The sequence below is a fragment of the Anas acuta genome, chromosome 5 (genome assembly GCF_963932015.1).
Source record: "Anas acuta chromosome 5, bAnaAcu1.1, whole genome shotgun sequence".
Taxonomy (NCBI): domain Eukaryota; kingdom Metazoa; phylum Chordata; class Aves; order Anseriformes; family Anatidae; genus Anas; species Anas acuta.
Window position 1 is genome coordinate 45,145,655 of NC_088983.1, and position 12,059 is coordinate 45,157,713.

Genomic DNA, 12,059 nt, shown 5'->3' on the forward strand with positions numbered 1-12,059 from the left:
CTTGTTTTATTCTGTCCTGTCAGGCAGAAGGCTTGGATGTGTATCTTTGTGGTTGTCACTGTTCAAAATAGAAATACTAATAGGGAAGCAGTAGTGAACAACACTGTTGACAATACTAATAGTAGATTAAAAGAACTGGCAAGAATACAGAAATTTCTATTTGGGCATCCTATCCATGGAGAGGGAAAAAAAAAAAAAAAGGCTGTGGGATTCAGCAGGCATTGAAGATGATTACATGCTTTCCTTTATGACCAAAATTCTAGGGTTGTGATCCCTTCATGTGACTTCCTCAGCACCATCCATACTGGAAAAGATCCTGAAGAGGAATAATAAGAAAGCCACATGACAATGTTGTGGTTTTACCTTCCCTTTTTCCTAAATAATGTGTATTTTGAAATACTACTGCAGAGCTAAACCTTTAGGTCACGTGTGATAAATTTCTAGCTAATCGTCTTAAGTCAAATTCCTCCATGAACTTTATGCTACAAGAGCCACAGTATGTAGTTAATGGCATTTTAAAAATTCAGTCTAAATAAAGGATAAGAACACCTAACACAGTAAATTAATGTAGTGTGGAAAACATTGAATACTCATAGTTTCTACAAATAACTGCTGTTTTTACAGTGCGGTACAAAGACCAGTATCTTGTAATGCACAGACTGGCTGAACAGAAGTCAGTTCAGCTGAGAAACAAGCCCAGATGCATTTCTCTTTGAAACCAAAAAGCCATAATGATTACAAAAGCTGCAATATCAATTTAATAGATTTTATTTCAGTTGTTCAGATGAACATAACTGTATATTTACTCTGAAACTGAGAGCAGTTTTCAGTTATATAAGAGTAGAAAGGAGGAAACTCAGAGCACATTTTTAGCCAGATGTTTTCAGGATATGGAACCAACTGAATGTTAAGAAAATGCGTTTCAGTGTTAAGCTTAAATTCCAGAAATGCTCCATTCTTTATTCAAAATGGAAAAGTTCTCAAATACAAAATAAATGGAACCCCTCAACCACAATTTTGTTTCTTATAAGCACTATTTTGTTATGAGTGTGTAAGCTGGTACTGTTTCCAATATGGATGCTATCTTCTCCAGCTGAAATTTATGACAACATCAAAGTGGAAGTTTGGTTCTCTTACTTATGATGCTTTGTAAAGAAGCGAGAAACATTGTATACTGTGTGGACCTCACAAATGCAAATAATTCAATCCTATGGTTCCCTTTTTTAAAACAAACAAACAAAAACATTTAATCCTATTGCTCCAGTGAATACTCCTGATTTATATAACTGTTAATGAACCAGACCTGAAAACTTCATACTCTTGAGAGCATGCATTGTGTGCTTGGCTAATCAGTTATGATAAACAAACTTGTTTGGAATTGTGTTCTGTGCTTCCATTCAACTTTACAGTCTGCTGCTGAGGGAAATGACTGAAAGTATTCTATTGCAAAGATTTTTGCAGAAGAGTATAAAAGCCTTCATTATAGTAGAAAGATTTCCTCCTTCATTTGAAGTACCTCTTTTAAGAACAAGATTATTAATAGCTCCCTGCCAATATAACAAAATTGTTCATTAAGATTCGTTTATTTCAGGATAATTTCCTTGTTTTATTTTGTGCAAGCATATATTACCCTGATTTCTACTTTCAAGGAGAGAGTTATTTGTTGTTCAAACTTTTTTTTTTCTTTTTTCTTTTTCAGTTATTGTTTATGTTGTATTTTTTCTTCTGGTTGTGTGACAATTTTACCTTATGCAACCATTGATCCATTTGAAATAGGAGATTTTCTAATTATACCACCTAAATGCTTCTGGACTGGTTTGATTTGAAAAATACCTGCCTGTTGCCATCAGCTGTTTGGTTTTTGTTTGTTTTGTTATTGTTATTGTTACTGATAAAGAAGCAATATCAGTACCTAATGAGGTTGCTACATACTCAACTTTCTGATACCAAAATTCTCAGATGCTTTCTTCATATAACTTTGCAAATCTAGAAGACATCTTCAGTGAAGAAAATTTCCATGACAGTGGTATTCTTTTGAAGTGTTTGGATTTTCTTAGTGGTATAATCTGTTTTTTCTGGGGTTTTGCTGATTTGAAACGGAGAATGTTTCAACCTGGTGTACTGAAATAATGGGGCTGTTGGAAAGATGTTTTAAATGTTTATACTTGGTTACTGTCTTTCTCACGGAACTTCATCTGGTCCCATCTTTCTTGGTTCACCAAACTAGAAAAAGCCTGAAATACATTCTTAACTTTAAGTCAGTAATCACTTGTTTAAAGTCCTTTGCTGGAATGTAGCATTACCTTTTAGAAAGGCAACTCTGAAAAGAATGAAATTCAGTGTCCTGTAATGTAGAATTTCCCTACATTCCCTAGGAAATCATTTGTGTACTGAGAATATCTTGTCTGCTATTATAAAGGGGAGAAGAAATATTATTTATTCATCGTGAACAATTGTGGCTATATTACCTAGACTGTCTGGTCAAGATGTAAGAACTTTACAGCAACACTGGTTTTCTTCCAGTGGAGCTTCAGTAGTAAGTTCTGTGACTAACTATCACCACTCATCTTCAAAATCTCTAAATCAAAAGTGTCTTGTGCCCCAGTAAAAAACTTTCTGATCAGCATTTCTAAAAGTAACTCTTCATACAAATCTGGGCAGCTTCCTCTCGCAGAAAGACATCTAACTGAGACTCCCTATTTCCGTTGAAACTATGAAACTTCTATAGTTCTCCTGGTTTGTTGCCATGGCGTTCTTCTTTGTAGCCTGCAACCAAACTATGATGCATTGATGGATTATTTTAATTCAGACTGTCCATGGTATAAACAATTGCTTTAGTAAAGGAAAGAATGTCATTAAACGTAACTTAATATTTCAGAGAGACATTCTTCACAAAGTATTGTGAAATACTCTCTATATATCCTTTATGATTTATTTTTTTTTCAATACTATGTTTTCTTGGGGAAAAGGAAATCTCTTTCTAGCAACCCTGAAATATTTATCCGTAGGACTCAAAAATACAGTAAAAGTATATTATGATACAGTGCATGTTATCTTGAAGCCTCTTTTACTGTGCTAGTCGTGAAAGAACAGTTTCTAAGGATAAGGAAAGATAAATCTCAATAAATCATTCTATTAAACTTGCAAAATAAAATAAAAGATTATCATAAGCTTCAGGTGAAATGCATAGACCAAACATTTTCAGATTTGGGAATAATCATTGGTTGTTTTGCAATAAGCAGTTACCAACTTACTGTGTGTACAATTGTGGCAATGCTTGCTAAAGGTGTCTTATGGAGGAACATCAGTAGTTACAGCAATTTCTGTGCAGTTATTGGATGTATTGGCCTCCTGTAGACCCAGAATCCTGAATACAAGTTTGAATTACATGCGTCTCTCTTCCATTGAAATGCACAGCCATGGTCAACTTGTCTGGATCTGAATTGAGAAATAATTAACCTGTTCATGCATACTAAAGACTTTTTTTTTTTTTCTTTAAAAAAAAAAAAATGCATTGTTTATTTCGATTGTCAGTGCCTTGACTCCAGTCAGTTCTAGACTGACTTCTATGGACATAAAAACATTATGTGATACCAGTCATCCATTTGTTGTGAGTTTAGGGTACCACAGTCACCTCTGCAAACTGATGAGAACAAATACTGACTAGGCATTCCTGAGGCTCCAAAACTGAGCCTGTCTGAGACTTGAAGCAAACACTCAGTTCCAGGAGCTGTATGCCATTACTGCAGTCAATGTTTTTGTTGTCTTATTACCTTTTCTTGTCTTATTACCATCTTACCTACTAAGAACAAATTCTGAGTAGGTCTATAGAAAGAATTTTGCAATACTTTGCAAAAAATATTATGCCTTGCATTCATTACCAATTTTTCAAGGGAAAGATTACACCAGAAATGTAAAATCTGTGCCATTTGTTTATTCTTCATGGCCGAGGTTGGTGAAAGCCCCTTGTACTCTTTGAGGATGACTAAAATCAGTAGTGGGAGTGTGAAGAGGAAAGGGAACAGCTTTTCCACTAAGTTTTGGGGCAAGGAGGCGGATTATTTGGGAATAACTAGACATCATATTTTCATTTGTGAACTAAAATCAAATATAATGATAATGCTTATCTTTCTGGCTCATGAGTTTTTTATAGTTCTCCTTTTAAAACCTTGCGTTTGGAATCCCATTGAGATTAGTCCAGTTTCCTTCTTTAACATCTGTGAAAAATCATTAAGAAAAATCATTAATCATTAAGAGAATTAAAAAAGATTTGAAAAATGTGATTGACTTAATACAAGACCATCAGTGAACTAGTTTGAACTCATTCAGACACAGTGGACATGAGGGACAGTTCCAGGAGCACATCTGATAGTTAAAGATTTTGCAAACATATGTTGTTTTGTTTTGTGTGGTACGATAAGCTACTGAGATTCTGAAGCACAATACAGCTTTTTGCTCCATACTGTTCACCAAACCAACATTAGTGATATACTTTCAGGTGAAAGAAACCAGAATTGCATGCTGACAGTAGTCTTGTCTAGTTGTGATGATGAAGGGAAACATTTCTACACTCTCATAACCATCCTCTCATGGGCTTTGCAAAAAGCTCTCACTGTTGTTTTATATCTTGTACCCCTACCTGGCTATTGTCTTCACAGTGTTTCTTGTGTTGACCTTAATTCCTTTTATCCTTTACCCAGAGGAAATACTTCTCTGATATTTCCCAGTGGGACAAAAAACATCTTAAGCTTTGCCCCACTGAACAGTTTCACCATGTTGAACTTGACCAGAATAGATCATTTTCTGTTGCTTCTGATTAAAAACAAATAAACAAACAAAAAACTATAAATACTTTAACATTTGGGCTAATGAGTTACCTATGTTAATGAGATGTCACCATGACAGTGTAAATGGAACAACAGGCTTATGGTGATTTATGTTAACTGTAGTTATAGCCTCTAAACTATTTGTGGGACTTAACAACATGTTGACGACATCAGGATGAAAAAGCTGAGTCTGCTTCATTCCAACAGACTGTATTCTGCACACTGTACTTTTCATAACATGTATACTCTTCAATCTCAGCTTACAAAAAATGTTTATTTACTCATATAACAGAGTCAAACAAAGTTAATTTGGGAGATTGTAGTTGAATTATTGTGGATTAGACTGTTATACATGGCAGAAGAAGGGACCTTGCCTGTGCAGTAACATTGTTGGAGCCCTGAGGCTGTTGGCTCAGCTCATGATATATTGTTCTGCTAGTGTTTCAGCTCTCTCAGGGGATTGCTGGTCCTACTATAAGGTCAGGAGTTAACTACTTGTATTTTAGCAGTGTACTGATATCAATACTGCTCCTATGGAAACCTTACTTGACGTCATTTTCGGATCCTTGCTACTGTAGCAAAGCTTTAGTAAAAGTCAATAAGAACATTAGATTGTTGTCTGTATTATTACTTGCCACTTCCTGCCAGCAATATACCAATTCATTAGCAGAGAGTTTTGGAAATCTCACTTGATTATTTATGCAGTCAATAGCAAGGCTTGTCTGCATTCATAATTGTTTGATTTTATGGCCTCTTCTTTAAACAAACATTGTCTATGGTAATGTGATGCCCTGATGGATGGGAAAGGTTTTGTCTGTGAATATCATTTAGATAATTAAAAATGACAGATGAAATCGCCTGCTGTCTTGACCTGTACTTTGTTCCCTCAGTGATGCTGAAGAGATGCTGATTGCTGTCAATCAAAACCCATTGGAGGTTTGTAAATTCTGGCTGCTGTGAACTCTGACCTCCAGTGTTGATCTGAAATAGATAATAACCTTGAAATTCTATTAGAATTTTAAAACTGTTTCACCAAAGGGGCATACTATATATTTTTTCTCTAGAACATGACTATTGAATGTGATTGTTTACTGCACACAATTTAGGCACAAAAGTAAATGTACTATGCTTAACAAAACTTAATAGTACAATCAGAACTAAAATCTTATAAAAATCAAATCATGTCTCCCTGTTGTTTCAACTTCAAGGCTACATATTCTCTTTAGAAAAACGTCCATTTCAGACTTCATGCTGGTGTCCAAATACTGTTTTGATTATGCTTATTGATTGAAAATCTTATATTATCCCGATTAATGACATATTCTGACTTTTCACTGTCTCATTTTCTCATTTCCTCTGTGGTTAGTCTTTGAGACTTTTTTTTTTCCTTGAAGAATGGTTCTTTTCTTAGGAACCATTGGGGAAAAAATAATAATAAAACAAAACAAACAAACAAACAAAACACAGAATATTTAATATGCAGAAAGCCCAGGCAGAAACACACAAAGTTCTGAACCAACAACCGCCTTGAAACCTGGGTCAAGAGATCAGGTGAATGAAGGGCAGTTGTCATGAGAATTTTTTTTCATTACCTAGAAACTTCTGGGATAATAACAAATGTTATTGTTTGTTTTGAGATTTGGGATTAGATTTGTTTTGGTTTGGTTTTGATGGAAGAAGGGGGTTAAAATCATATTGAGACAATTTAGCTTTAATCAGTATTCTATTTTTAATTTTAAAATTACTGGGAATAGTAATTGCCAAACTTTTGCAAACACTCAGGTTTTACATATTTTTCTTAATAAGAAGCACCAAATAAACACAGAATGAATGTTTTTGAGTCTAGTCATTTTTATTTTGGTAATTATGTGATTCCAGCTACTTCTTAAGTACATGTCCTTAATGGGATGGATGAATTTACTCAGTTAAGTACAGTAAGAGAAGCAACTAAACATGATCTCTGAAAAAGTAGTTGACAAAATTTCTTCCTTCTTTTTTGAAATGTAATGTGAAATTTTAGCAGGCCTGGTTTAATGGCTATGATTTTCCATAATAATCTTGAGTTGGTGCAGATGAAATAATTTAGACATTCTCTTATAAATGGAGCAAAATAGATCATAGAAAATCATACTCAAATGTTGTATTCAGAATGAATTGGAAAGGGTAAAACTTGCATCCATAAATCAATTTAGTAGCAATTCTAATTTTGTTTTCAGTGGGCATATCATTTCTTCCCTGAAAGGTAGCCAGTGAATATCTGATCACTTTTATTTCCTGACTTACTTTCATTTGGAAAAATAAAAAAATAAAAAATAAAAGGACAAGGGAAAGTCAATGTCTGTAGAAGAGACTAAATACTTCTTTATTCAGCTGGGGCAGAGGTTTTTCAAGCTTTTCACGTCTCTAATAATTCAACCAAGTTCCAGTACATGATAACCCTACTGCGGTAGTCCAGGCCTTTTCTGAACCAAGTACTGTTGGTCACAACAAACAGGCAAATGGATTTATATAGACAATTGTGAACAAAAATAGAAGTCTTAGGTTTTTGTGGTGTTCTTGCAGCTCTCATATTCGGAAGTCTTGAGGTGAAACATATTCCTTTAAGTAGTAAGATTTTTAAGCTCTTGTGTAGAAGGGTCTCCTTTTAACTGAGTTTAAATGTTTTTTTTTGAAAACGTTTATACTTACACTTATTAAAATCTTAGTAGCATTCTATGATTAATTGAAAATAAATTCGGGGGGGGAGGAGGAGGGAGGGGGAAAGAATATGCAAAAGAAGAGACTGAATGAAAAGTTGCAATGTGATTTATTTTTTAAATCACTGTTCTCAAGCACTGTTGTACCCTGAATTTAGGTACAATGAAAGTTAGGTTAGGATTTATTAGCATACTCCTGAAGAGATATCTCTTTGCAAGTAAGTTTGTTTTACCAATCGGATCCTAGCTATAATTTATAATATCTACTTGTCTATAAACACGCCTGTGGTTTAAATAAGTGCTGATTTTGTAAGATTTGTAGTAAAGGTGTAGTGGAGTAAATCTGTAAAATATTACAAGTAATTTGCTACTGAATGAATCCCATCCATTTTTTGGAAATGGGATTTTATTGCTGAAGTGTCATTCCTAGATGTAGCAAGAAAATGTTTGCTGTTGATTTTGAGGAGATTAAGCTGGTCTAAAATTGCTGCATCTGATTTAAAGTACATAGTCTGTGCATCTATGAGTATAAAGTGAGATTTCTTTTAATTCAAAAGGGCTCCTGAGGTTATTATTTTGCTACAATATGAAAATGAATTGTGACAATACAGGCCTGATTACAAGCCTCCCAGGCTGTCCCACTGTGACAATTAGCTCCCAATTGTTAAACCATTTATTTATTAGAACATTAAGGGCCAATGATGTCTTGACTTGCAACTGGAAATGGATTATTACCAAGGTTGGTTATGAACACAAAGGACTCTCAATAAAGTGTTTTATTGGACAAGAATAACCACACATTTCAAGCTAATTTAATTGAGTTACCTCTAGTACACTCCAAGAGAGTTATTAAAAAGACATCTGTAACAGGTGGTTCACTTAATCTAATAGAAATTTGTTTTGAATGTTCGTAAAACTTTAAGCTATTCTCCAGGGACCATGAAGTAGTTGGCAACACAGTAACATGATCCAGGAGTTTAAAAGGTGTTTACTAACCCTCCATGGCTTTTCATGCATCCACAAGTTAATTCACACTCTGACCATTACGACAGAAGTTGTTCTGAAAGAGGCAGCACTTTCTGTGCATTGGTGTTCATACCCATATGGGCTCGGTTAAGAATGTGCAGCTAGACTTCGTTGAACTTTTATTCATTTATTTTAATATAAAATATTCCCCAGGAAAACTGGTTACATAGTGTCTCATGAATGCACACTAACTTCCAGAAGACAATATTTTACTGGGTAATAATCATCAGGCAAACGATGAAAATTCTGTTCAGAAAAAGAGAATGCTCCATCCCACAGTTGGCCTGCTCACCACAGAATACACAATTCAAATCTGTGTTCAGCATAATTCAAAAACACTGAACTAAGTCTGTATTTTCCTTACTCCTGGTGAGAGCACAAACTGATGATTGCTTTAGATTGGATCTCAGTATTTTAAATGTTCACAGCAGCCGGAACATGAGTCTGGATCTGCATTGTATCAGCAAATGTGCTGCTTCTAACTCCTATCATTTTCGCCGTGATTTGGTCTGTTGGGGTCTGTTCCACAAAGTGATAAAAAAAGTTTCTACCAGCACCAGATATACTCTAGTTCCACATTCTATATTGTCAGTTCCTTTTTCCATTACCAGCACTGAGGAGAATTTCTGGGTTGGTGCCTCCTCAAAAAAATGCTATATAAGAGATCAGTCTTTCACTGTACAATGCTACAGAAGATTGTTTGGGTTGTATCATCAAGCTAGAGACAAGTTTTAGATATCTCCATGTTACCATTGAATTAGTTTGAATAATAATTTCTGACTTGGAATCTATGATTAGTTCTTCTCTGTGACACAAATCCCATTAAGGTTCAGTTCTGCTTCTGCTTCAAAACATGTTTGGCTGCTGTGCCTATGGTACCCAGAAACAGATCTGTATTCTGCTTGGAAAGAGGCAGGTTTTCTCCAGTTTGGGATGTACGTAGCTGGGATGTATGTTTCTGAGATCCTTGAAATCTACACAGCTCTGCAAAAAGACCACACGCCAATACTAGTCATGTATTTGGAAGGGGCCTGTCAGCCTTAGTAAATACTAAGAGCGAACTTTCATCTTCCATCCAGTACTTGCTCAGGTGAAAACTCAGACCCCCGAGACTTGAACATCCGTATCTCTTTGCGTCTCTCTCTCTCTAGTCATCTTTTCCAAACTTTGCCCTTGCTTTGTAGACTCCCTGCCAACTCTAAAGCAGTGCTTCTGCTTCAGGGGACTCCATCCAGATGGAGAGGGGGATATAAAAAGAGATTTTTAAAGAAGACAGCTGAAAATAGTTGCAAAAAATCATCATGTTATCAGCTAAAGGCAGTCAGTCTAGAAGATGGGTGACAGAGAGTTAAGTGGGGAAGTGGGCACAGTTTTTCCTCTTTCTGTCTAAAGAGGAATCACTTATTTCCAAATCTGGACTAAATGATCTGTTCAGCTAAGAGAATATCCAAGTTTAGCCATACTTTCAACTTTACTGTTTGTTTATAAAGTATTTTACTATGAACTGTAGCTTTTTAAGAAAGTAGCCTTTTCTATGGAAAAGACTGGTGGGTGAAAAGAAAATAAGATCTTCTTTTTTCTTAAAAAAAAAAAAAAAAGAAGAAGAGCATTGATATGGATATAACGAGAGATCTGAAACTTTATGAAGCTGAAAGTGCTTGTGTATGTATGTCATTACAGTCTTTGCTGCTTGGTTTTAAATGCATCAAAAATAGACATAAATAATATTTCAGCATATATTAGATAAATGCTTCCTTTATGTCCACGGCTGTTTTTTAATGCCATGAGAAAAAGGCAAGCATATGCTAGAAATATTCCTAAATATTCTTAATTTTTTAGCAGAATTCAACACTTTGTCTGAAAGCTGCAGTGTTTTAACACATAGATAGTCAGTTTTGAATGATTTTATTACTTTTTCTTCTTCTTGAAGTCAATGGGAAAATAGTTATTGTTATAAGTTTTATCTCTCTTCCTGGTTTACATACAGACAGTGTGCTAGGCACTGTATGTTAAAAAATTTAAAGGAAGCCACACTATCTCTTTGGAGGAACTGAATTCATTTTCCCTAAATGAAGAATTAATAGCTTACAGTACCTGAGATATAAGCATTGCTGGTTGATTCTAAGCTGCTGTATTGTGAATTTATTTCATAACTTAGGCCCTGGAAAATACAGCAACACAATGCATCACTGATACAAGAGTGATAGATTTAGAAAATGTTTAGAGAGAGTATTCCGCCTAGACCAGTAGGAACACCTGCTTCTATTATTCAATCACTGATAAAATGGTAAATAGCTTATGTCAGTCATGCAGCTTGCATAAAGCTACATAGTTTGCCTGTAGGTTTGGCCTTTTTTTTTTTTTCTCTTTTTTCCTTTCTTCTTTCTCTCTCTCTCTTTTTTTTTTTTTTAAAACTTCTACATGTTTTGTATTCAATTTCTTTGTTAAACAACACCTTAGAATTATAGGATTGTAAATGGACACTGACACTATTTTTATCTTTGTTCATGTTATCTGCAAGTGCAGCTCTGCGTGTCATACCTGGAAAAGAAAATGATGTTAAAGCCGTTCTATGATTCTATAAACTAACTGTTGCTTTTTAATATTAGGGTAGAATCCATATGATCAGTTTGGTCCCAGGTTTTTTGTTTGTTTGTTTGTTTGTTTTATTCTGTTTAACTAATAAGCTGCTGGGCTTCTCCTTTGAATCTGTGAGAATGGGAACTTTGATGTTTGCATCCTGCCACATACTCCTTGTCCCCAGTTTCACTAACCATTATTCAAACAGGAGAAATTATGACGCTGCAGCTTTGTTTATGTATAATGTAATGTATAATGGTAATCACATTCCACCTAAAATAATATTCACCTGAGGAAAGGTGACTTCATCTCAGGTTTTCCCTCCAAGAGTAACCTTTTTTCCATGACAGATTTTAGACAAGACAGTTCTACAGACTAGAGCTTCTGAAAATGTGAATACTATCTGTGAAATGATTTGTTCCTGATTTTTGTAGGTCCTTTGTTAGCCAATTGTAATACTGCTCTCTCAGAATGGTAAGGGCATTTCAGTTCAGCTGTGTGGTAATAAATAGTTAAAGAATCCCTAGGTGATATTAGATAATTCCCTTAATGGCTTGCTGCCATCATGTGTGTACTACGGTGTCCGGTCTGGTCATACATTTTACACTGAATTTTTTAAAGGAAGCAATGGGAGCAGCACTTCCAAGACAGAGCCAGACTCTATTGCTTTCAAAACCTACTTTTAAATGTTTACTGCTGCCTATGCTTAGAAGGCCTAATACTTTTTGTTATGAGACTTTTTTTACTGAAAAAAAAAAAAAAAAAAAAAAAAAAACAATTTCTTTGTCCAAAATACATAGTTTTGGAGGAGGAAATGGTCATCTGTTGCCTGCACTGCTGGCAATTATGTGGGAAGCTGCCAAAATACCAATTGAACAGATATGAGTCAATGTGTTAGAGGAAAGTCCCCAGATTTCATCAAGTTTTTGCC

General features: G+C 34.9%; 1 protein-coding gene across 10 annotated transcripts in view; it reads left to right on the plus strand.

The window, feature by feature from the left end:
- The window catches only part of NPAS3 (neuronal PAS domain protein 3), a 613,991-nt gene that overhangs the window by 323,214 nt on the left and 278,718 nt on the right, over positions 1-12,059 (plus strand). The window lies entirely within an intron of this gene.